This window comes from Aulonocara sp. 'chitande type north' Nkhata Bay, linkage group LG10 (assembly GCF_057382095.1).
Source record: "Aulonocara sp. 'chitande type north' Nkhata Bay isolate Kocher_YH1m ecotype deep benthic linkage group LG10, A_spYH_male_GT1.1, whole genome shotgun sequence".
Lineage (NCBI taxonomy): Eukaryota > Metazoa > Chordata > Actinopteri > Cichliformes > Cichlidae > Aulonocara > Aulonocara sp. 'chitande type north' Nkhata Bay.
Genome location: NC_141353.1, coordinates 35,087,718 through 35,097,758, shown reverse-complemented (window position 1 = coordinate 35,097,758; position 10,041 = coordinate 35,087,718). Strand labels below are relative to the sequence as shown.

Here is a 10,041-nt window from a genome sequence, read left to right as displayed (position 1 = left end):
GTTTTCAAATATTCCTCAACAGAAACTGTGGCTCCAGTAAGAGTGTAAGTGTGAGAATGTTAGTTTTCTGTGTAAATCATTTAGAACAGCACTTCCAGCTGCATCTTTCAGTTATTCTGTAGATAATTGGGTTCCAAGAAACCACACCTGCTTGCTAGGAAATAATTTGTCCCCTTTTCTTTTCTTTTCTTGTTTTTTTTTTTTTTTTTTTTTGCTTACAACAAAGTTTTACTTCTGTTTAGTCTTTTTGTGTGCTAAATAAACTGCTAACCATCTTTCTTTTGTTTAGAATAATTGTGAAGTGACAAAACACTGAAAGTCAAGAAAACCTGTTAATAGAAAGATTTAGAACTTTGAAAAAGATAAATACAATGCTCATTTTTAAATATTTCAAGACTTTGCATTCCAAGCAAATTATAACTGGAGCTCAAATCCTTTATAGAATAGAATAGAATAGAATAGATCAACGAAACACATTGGTAGCATGTAGATTTGCATTCAGATTCTTACAACCTAAGTATCTACAAAGTAATAGATAGTAATATAATGCACACATTTAATGCACTCTTATCTTTTTAATGTTATTACTAATTGGAATTTTTTTGTGACCACAGATTTTTGAAACAGACCACCTTAGGAGCAAGCAGTTTGCTGGTGGTGACTGGCCTTCTCTTGACTGTTGCTATTTTCTGTAAAAATATGTCAGACTCCCGAGATTCACTTCTTGAAGAAACCAGGAGAGATGATGTCATTAAGCCACCACAAATCACTCCAGCTCATCATATTTCCTGGTCAAGATGTCAACAAAACATGTCTGTTGCTAACATTAAGAACTTCAGCGCACTTCCTGATCATATAAAAGACTTTTTGTACTATCGCCACTGTCGCCATTTCCCCATGCTGCTGGACATTCCTGATAAGTGTGGAGGAGCTGAAGGGTCCTCAGATGTTTTTCTTTTGCTGGTCATTAAAAGCGCTCCTGTGAACTACGACCGCCGAGAAGTACTGCGCAAAACCTGGGCTAAGGAGAGATTGCAGAATGGTGTGTGGATCCGAAGGCTTTTTATCTCAGGAACAACAGGTGTTGGTTTTGAGAAAAAGAGACTGAACACACTCCTTAAAATAGAGCAACGTGAGAACAATGATATTCTTCAGTGGAACTTTAATGACTCATTCTTTAACCTCACCTTGAAGCAAATACTCTTCCTCGAATGGATGGAGAGAAACTGTCCACATGCTCGCTTCCTGCTAAACGGCGATGATGATGTCTTTGTCAACACAGATAACATGGTTGAATATCTACTTCAACTTAAGGACAATGATGGACGGAAACACCTCTTTACTGGCTGGGTGATCCGATATGTTGGCCCTATTCGAGAAAAGTGGAGTAAATATTATGTTCCAGTTCAGGTGTATGAGTCAGAGTCATACCCTCCTTACTGTAGTGGTGGGGGTTACATTTTATCTGGCTACACAGCTTTGGTTATATACAATATGTCCCACTCTATCGCTGTTCTTCCCATTGATGATGTTTACTTAGGAATGTGTTTGGCCAAAGCAGGACTTAGCCCTGAGCGGCATGGTGCAGTGAGGATAAATGGACTTCACGTTCCTTCCACTACAGCTGATGACTATGACCCTTGTTATTATAGAGGAACTCTACTTGTTCATAGATTCCTTTCAGCAAAAATGTACTACATGTGGAACAAGATACATGACCCTAATCTGAAATGCTTTGCTAGTGGCTAAAAAAAAAAAAAAATCAATCATGACTTTGCCTGTACTCATTGATGCTGGCTGACTCATTTCTACTTAATTTGCTATACATATTCAATAAAATGCCAGTGTGGATAATACAGGCTCAACCGAAAGAAACTACTTTGCTTCAATTATCCCTTTTAAAACTTACAAAGTTTTCTGTCATTTCTTTATGTGTTATTGAGGTTTTTAAACTGGGGTTGTACATAATTGTGTGGAGTTATGTGGCAAGGTGCAATAGTCTGTCTGTTACACTCAAAGCCTTGTGATGTATCTGAATATAGGTCATAAACAAAAGGGTAATTATTCACTGCATATAGGGTTCAATAAAATACTTCCTGGTTACCAGTGGCAAGGTGAGGACATTTACAAATTAAAGTTAATAAGTGTGTGCTTCAAATTGAGTGAATGAAAAATTACATTACATAATTAACACAATCTTTACATGGTAATGGGACAGTATAACTGCATATACTTACAAATATTTCAAAATCACTGTATCCTTTAGTTATGAAGTTATTTTGTGCACATTCTGGGAATTATAAATAAACAAGAGACAAACATCCCATTAATTTTTGTGTGTAATCAGTTATAATCTTTTTATTTATGAACCCTTTTACCAACATTCTCAGGGCTGAACAGAACAATAGCTTTATTGCTGGATTTATAGATAAATAACACAAAGGGAAGGCTAAGTGACAGATGCCAAACAGAACATGCTGATACAGAGAATTAACAAAAGAAAAGGACACACAGCAGGAGGGAGATTGCGACACTGGATCGAGGGAGACAGACGATACATACAAGAGGGAATCAGAGAAGAAACACCTGGGGAATACGGTTGAACATGATCAAATAGATGAGACGGGAAGTAACGTAAACACCAAGCACACAGGGCAAGAGAGCGCTAGGGACAGAGGCATGAATAGGGACGCTGACTGGCAAATAAACATGGAGACAAGACTGACTTAACAGGGAGATGCTGAAGGAAGCACACGGAGACGAGACCAAATAACAAACAAGAAAACCTAAACTAGAAATAATGTTAAATTCAAGAGTGGGAGAAAACTAAACCAAAAAAGTCTATAAGTCTATAAGCAATGATGAATAAACTGGACCTAAAAATTCATAAACACAAAAACACTGGGACAACGACCCAGGCACCCTAACAATGTGCCAGTCATGTATCTGTAATGTCAGTGCAAAAGCATTCTGCACAAAAGAGCAATCCACCGTGTCTTTCTTTAAGGTCGTTTACATGGCAAGTATATGGCAAGCAAGCTGTAATGTGTAGCACTAGAGTAATTACTGAGTATATGGTCTAGTATTAGTTATGAATTAGAATTAGTAATTACATTTTGGAGAGGTTGTTACCAAACACCAACAGAGTGAATCACAGTGGGAAAAATACATTATACAGTAAACACAGTCACTGTGCAATCAAGAGTCAGGTAAGAGTTGCCAAAAACACTGACTTTTTCCTGCACTACAGGGGAGCATCAAATGAAGGTCTTCCTTCTCCTTAAGCAGTAGGCAGGCACAGGATTGTCAGCAAGTGAGGTAATTATCACAGGTGAGCTGGAATGAATGGTAGTCTTTACAGTCAGTAGTTTTCACATTCCATTTCCATTAAATTCAGTATAATTCTGAACAGTTCCCCAGTGCTCTCGAATGATATTCAAAGTCTTCTTTGGATGTTGGCTTTGTGCTGTTCACCTTAAAGGTGCTGCTTTAAAAATGTTGAGATCTGGGCTCTGAGGAGGCCAGTCAATGACTGATAGTATTGTTTTATGAGATTTTCTTCCTGTTTTACTTACTTTACTTATCATATAAGGCTTATATGATTTACTCATGAAAGTGGCCACTTTCATATATTGTTTTAGTAAGTATCCAAAACACACAAGTTTCATTTATATAAATTTTCAAGGGATCTTACATCTGTTTTCACTCTTGTATTCGTTTCATACAAGTTTCACGCAAGACAGATACAAACTTTATAAGATTTATATATATCTTTTCCATATGGGTCTCCTCACAGCTTGCCTTACCTATAATGAGGTGATCACAGTAAATGACATATTATAATATTCATTCCATGCACTATTCAAATGGACAGGACAATGGTATACTGGTAAACATTACAGCGTTTCTTTGCAAGACAAAATAGCATGTGTGATGCTGAGCTCAATTTCTGAGTCAGCTATATGCTTTGCGTTACGCATTTAAATGTTTACTGCTTTTTTCTCTCCTGAAACTCAAAGATGTCTCAGAAACTTAGACAAAGTCTGGTGATCCTACTCTGCATCTCTGAGCATTGTTTTACCAGTTTTTTCTTTCCTCCTTCCAGTTCCGTTGTTTTGTACTTCATTTTATTATAAAATTCTTGTAATTTTACCTCTCAAAGTCCTGGAGAAAAAGTTTTTCTTCTTTCGGTTTTATGTCCAGTTCTTTTGTCTTGAAGAAACTGCAATGTTTCATCAAGCTTTATTTGGAGCACTTGTATTTTTCCTCCATGTCTTCATGCTTTCAATAAATTTCTGTTTTATGTCGTGTTGCTTTCTCTCTTGAAGCAACTGTTGATTTTTGTGCAGTGTCTTATTAAGCTTTCCCTGCAGCACTTTTTATGAGGATATTTTTTTGCTTGGACAAATTATCAGTAAAGTTTCAACCCCTGTTGTTTTTTTTTAAAAATGTGTTATAGCAATACCATACACCAAAAGACACACACATATATTTATGATTATTGGATACTGTAACCCAGGATAATATTGTTTGGTGTCAATTGTATTTTATATTTTTGGGAATTGTCCTCAAATCAGTGTGAGTAGTTGTATTTTCATTGCTGTACTTCTTTTGTACTTTTGTTTTTGGTATATTGTTCTGTTATCAGTTGCACCACACTTTTCAGTCGCAATTTATTCATTTTTTTTAGATATTTTAGTCATACATGAAGATTCAAGGTCTTTATTGTTAATACAACAATATACACAGTGAACTAAGCACACAGCCCTGCAACGATCCTGTAATCAGTCTGAGGACTTTGGAAGTGTTATTTCCTATGAAGACAGACTGGGGCCTGTCAGTTAGGAAGTCCAAGATCCAATTGCAGACAGTGGTGTTTATTCCTAGTAGGTCCAACTTCTTTACAGGTTCTGGGGAATGACTGTGTTGAATGCTGAGCTCAAGTCAATAAATAGCATTCTTACATAAATGTCCTTTTTGTTGAGATGAGAGAGAGAAAGGTGAAGAGCAGGCGAGATGGCGTCATCTGTGGAGTGGTTTGGACGGTAAGCAAACTGTAGCTTGTCTAGATTCTTGTAATCAATCCAGGCCATGCACAGGTTGTTCAGTCTAGTCTTACAGTCTCAAATGACTACTCTATCTACCAGTAGCTGGTGTTTTGCCCTTTTGGTGTCTCTGGCAATTCCTTTCTGTTCACCGCACAATATCGAACTATTGGATAAACCTCGGTAGGGATGTTCTGACATAAACGGTAGTAACCAGACCGAAAAGCAGCGCACGTTTCGGTGCTTTATTTCGGTGCTTTTTTTCCTGAGCTGTGCACTTCTAGCCAATCATAGAATAGAATAGAATAGAATTCAACTTTATTGTCATTGCACATGCACAGGTACAGGGCAACGAAATGCAGTTTGCATCCATCCAGAAGTGCTTTAGTGATATAGATATATTACAATATATATTAGCAATAATATAGATATGTGAGTATATTACAGAAATGGGTCTATTATGGTATGTTATAATGTACACGGTATGAAGTATGTTGTGAATATTCTATAACTATAAGTATGTACAGGCTGTAGTGAGTACAAGCTATGTACAGGATATGAACAGGATATAAATATGAAAAACTATACAGAATATGAAATAAATAACTTTACAGAATCTGGGATATACAGCTATACAGAAATGGGAACTATGCAAGTTGTAAACAGTTGTAGGATTAAAGATTATCGAATGTACAGAATGATTATTTACACAGAGCTATACAGTAGTGCAGTTAAGATAAGTGAGGGTGTAGATAGTTTCTACAGAGGCTATATAAAGTGCTAGTGGTTGTGAGTGGTGGTTCAGTCCATGTTATTATTGTGTTTGAGGGTACAGTTGTCCATTGTGGGTGTGTGTATGTTCAGTCCATGAGTTTAACGTGGGTCAGATGTCAGGAGGCAGAGTTCAGGAGTCTGACAGCTGTGGGGAAGAAGCTGTTCCGGTACCTGGTGGTCTTAGTCCGGAGGCTCCTGTGGCGCCTCCCAGAGGGCAGGAGGGTGAAGAGTCCATGTGATGGGTGACTGGGGTCTTTGATGATTTTCCCAGCCCTTTTCAGACACCGCTTCCTGTAGATGTCTTTTATGGCAGGAAGTGGTGCTCCGGCGATGCGCTGGGCAGTTTTCACAACCCTCTGCAACGCCTTCCGGTCCGAGGCAGAGCAGTTCCCGTACCAGACTGTTATACAGTTGGTCAGGATGCTCTCGATGGTGCAGCGATAGAAGTTCACCAGGATGTCTGAGGACAGGTGGTTCTTCCTCAGAGTCCTCAAGAAGAAGAGGCGCTGGTGAGCCTTCTTGACCAGCTTGGAGCAGTTGGTCGTCCAGGTGAGATCCTCGGAGATGTGGACTCCCAGGAACTTGAAGCTGCTCACACACTCCACAGCCGTCCCCTTAATGTGGATGGGTGGATGTGGGTCAGCATTCCTCCTGTAGTCCACGATGAGCTCCTTGGTCTTCTCGGTGTTAAGCAGCAGGTTGTTTCTGTCGCACCACTCAGCCAGACGATCCACCTCCTCCCTGTAGGCGGCCTCATCGTTGTCACTGATGAGGCCAATCACCGTGGTGTCATCTGCAAACTTAATGATGGTGTTGGAACCATCAGCAGGTCTGCAGTCGTGGGTGAAGAGGGAGTAGAGGAAAGGGCTCATCACACAGCCTTGTGGTACACCGGTGTTCATTGTGATGGTAGATGAGCAGCGGTTATCCAGCCGGACATGTTGGGGGCGGTTGGTCAGGAAGTCCAGTAACCATTTGCAGATGAGGGAACTGATACCCAGGTCTGTCAGTTTCCTGATGAGTTGTGAGGGGTGGATTGTATTGAATGCTGAACTGCGATGAATTGCGATGGAGACTGCATCCTCTGTGCTCCTGTTCTGGCGGTATGCGAATTGGTGGGGGTCCAGGGTGGGGGGGAGACAGGATTTGAAGTGTGCTAGGACCAGTCGCTCTAAGCACTTAGTGATGATGGGGGTGAGTGCTACTGGGCGGTAATCATTGAGGCAAGATGGGTTGGAGTTTTTGGGTATCGGGACGATGGAGGTGGATTTGAAGCAGGCCGGTACCACAGCGTGGGCCAAGGACAGATTGAATATGTCCTTGGCCCACGCTGTGGTACCACGCTGTGGTACCAAGGACATCACATCATTTTACGTTTCTGAGAATAGTAGGCGGGTCCAGGTACGTACGTTCTTTTAGAGCAGAGCTACAGATTAAAATGTCCAAGGTGAAGCGGTCAAAAGTCTGGCTGTACTTCACAGCAAAATATGCAAACTCAGCAGCCTGCAACAAGTGCTTTAAGCTGATACTGTGATACTGTCAAAGGAGGTAACACCTCAAATCCGATGAAACACCTGGCGATGCATAGCGTTTTTTTTAAAAGCCCAGAAATGCGCCGTATTTGATAGCTTGCTGCGAGACCTCACACCGAGCGCATCTACTGCGGGTGGGTTGGCTGTTATGCAACATCCCCCAAAAACACGAAGAGGAGAGTCCTGGCCCCTAGCCCTGCCAGTGTAGCAGAAATGATGATGAATGATGATGCAGCAGCAGCCGTTCTTCTCTGCGTGAGTAGCTTCATGTTATTCGAGTGTAATTTACGTTGAGTAGGCTAACCACGTTATTACATTAATGCATGTAAGGTGAGCTAGCAAACATCATCATAGCTACATGCGGCTGTCTTCTTGTTTGATGGCAGATACTCCCTTCACCCTGGCCAAAAAGGCTAAAATGACCAAAGAAAAAGAGGGAAACAGCTAAACATGAGAGGTTTTTGGACAAAGTTTGTGTTTTTTCCATTGTTTAAGCACTGCTTCCAGCCAAGAGTGATACCATATATGCCCCATAGCTGCAGAAAAGGCTAACATTGTTATCTTTTTACAAAAACCAGCTGAACATGAGAAGTTTTTGGACCAATTTTGTGTTCTCCATTCTTTAAGCACCGGTTTGAGCACCGTTTGAGCACCGGCACAGTTTCAAAAGTACCGATTTGGCACCGGTATCGGATAAAACCTAAACGATACCCATCCCTAAACCTCGGTCATTTCACAGAAATACAGAATAGTGACGGGATACTGTCATTGCCTATCCCTAGTCTGGTAGAGGAGTTTAAATGTGAAAAAGTGAGGCTTGAGATGTCACTGATGGACTCCCGGGACCCAATAGTGAGAGGCACTGCTCCCACCCTAGAAACGGGGAGGAAGTGGACCCCAGCCACATCTGTGCTACAGGCCAAATCTGCTCTTCAGCATCATGATGTGGTGGGTCACATCCAACAGGGCAGAGGAGGATTTGGTCCTGGAGCAGTAACACCTCAGTGGCAACAGGCATCTGTAACTGAAGGTCGAAAAACGGTGGTGGAGGAGGTGCGTCAACAGGAGGAAACAGCCAGACATGCCAGTGCCGTAGCGGTGGCCAAGCAGGGTTGCTGGATGAATTGGGAGAGTGTGGAAAAGAGGAAACTCTTGTTGGGTCAAAACATGTGACCCTGCTGGAATTCGACCACGAGAGACTGCAAACACAACACAAGAGCCACTTGAATGTTTTTACTTGAAAGGCGAGACTGCGCTCAGAGAGCTAACGATCACAGGGCGATCGTTGCTCAAGAGTTGGCAGTACATCTTGTAATTGGAAGGTTGCTGGTTTGAGCCCCTGCTCGGACAGTCTTGGTCGTTGTGTCCTTTTGCAAGACACTTCACCCGTTGCCTACTGGTGGTGGTCAGAGGGCCCGGCGGCGCCAGTGTCCACCTTTGTCAGTGCGCCCCAGGGCAGCTGTGGCTACAATGTAGCTTGCCATCACCAGTGTGTGAATGACTGAATGTAGTGTAAAGCGCTTTAGGGTCCTTAGGGACTAAGTAAAGCGCTATACAAATACAGGCTATTTACCATCTAACACAAGCACCCCTGTAGCCCACACTCCAAGCTTCAGTCTCCTCTCAAAGTCTTTTATTCAGCTCAGTTACACAACCCCCCACCATAAAACCCCTGTGGTGTGCCATAAAAACTAAGGCACTGTGTGTGTGCATGCACGCACATTCAAATGCATGCATTTGAATGTGTGTGTGTGTGTGTGTGTGTGTGTGTGTGTGTGTGTGTGTGTGTGTGTGTGTGTGTGTGTCTGAAATGGTATACCAATGATTGGGAGAGGTTGGAGTGGTGCTTTGGTGGGGACTCTAATTGAAGTCTTCTGACATTGAGGACAACTCCTGCAAAACATAGCAACATCTGAGCGCAAACCAGGCCAGAAAAAGTATCGCTTGATGCGAGCGGTGGTCTTATGCTTCCCTAGGTGGCCAGCCCAGGGAATGGAGTACCCCAAAGTAAGCACTGTTTCACGGGCTACTTTAGGGACCACTAACTGTTTAACCTGGCCGTGCTGGTGGTATAAGATGCCATCTTGCAGAATGTACAGCTCTTTATTTGTGTCAGATTCAATAGAGTCCTCTTCCTTAGCCCTCAGCAACATGGCAGACAAAGTTGGATCAGCCTGCTGCATTTGTCTGATGTTTGTAGGTACTGAAAAACCTAAAGGCATATCTGGAGCAGCCTGAACTGATGTCTTTCCAACAGTGTGTTGAAATTTTTCACGTCTTCTTTGACTGCGTGGCTTCTGAGACTTCCCGGGATCTGTCTCTAGTTCAGCCTCAAAGAAGGATAAAGCACTGAGGGTTGCATAATGCTCATCCTGATTTTTAGTTTGAGCCCTTGTTATTGCAACATTGCACTCTTGCACTTCTCTCAACAAATCATAGATGACTGGCAGATCCTCCCCAAGAACTACAGGATAGGGCAGATTACACCAACCTTTAACAGATAGGGTGTCCCCTGCACTTCAATAAACAGATCAGCAGTAGGGTATGGTCTTTCATCACCATGTATACAGCAAACTGATATGGTTTCAGAGGGGCATGTGTAATCTTTAGACACATATTTCCTGTGTACCAGAGTCTGTGTGCTGCCAGTGTCTATTAAAGCATTAATTTCTTGTCCATTAATCTTAACT

The 10,041-nt window shown here is 41.8% G+C and overlaps 1 pseudogene; it reads left to right on the top strand.

The window, feature by feature from the left end:
- Positions 1-619: 619 nt before the first annotated feature.
- Positions 620-2,288, top strand: LOC147321296 (N-acetyllactosaminide beta-1,3-N-acetylglucosaminyltransferase 3 pseudogene; annotated as a pseudogene).
- The last annotated feature ends 7,753 nt before the right edge of the window (positions 2,289-10,041 follow it).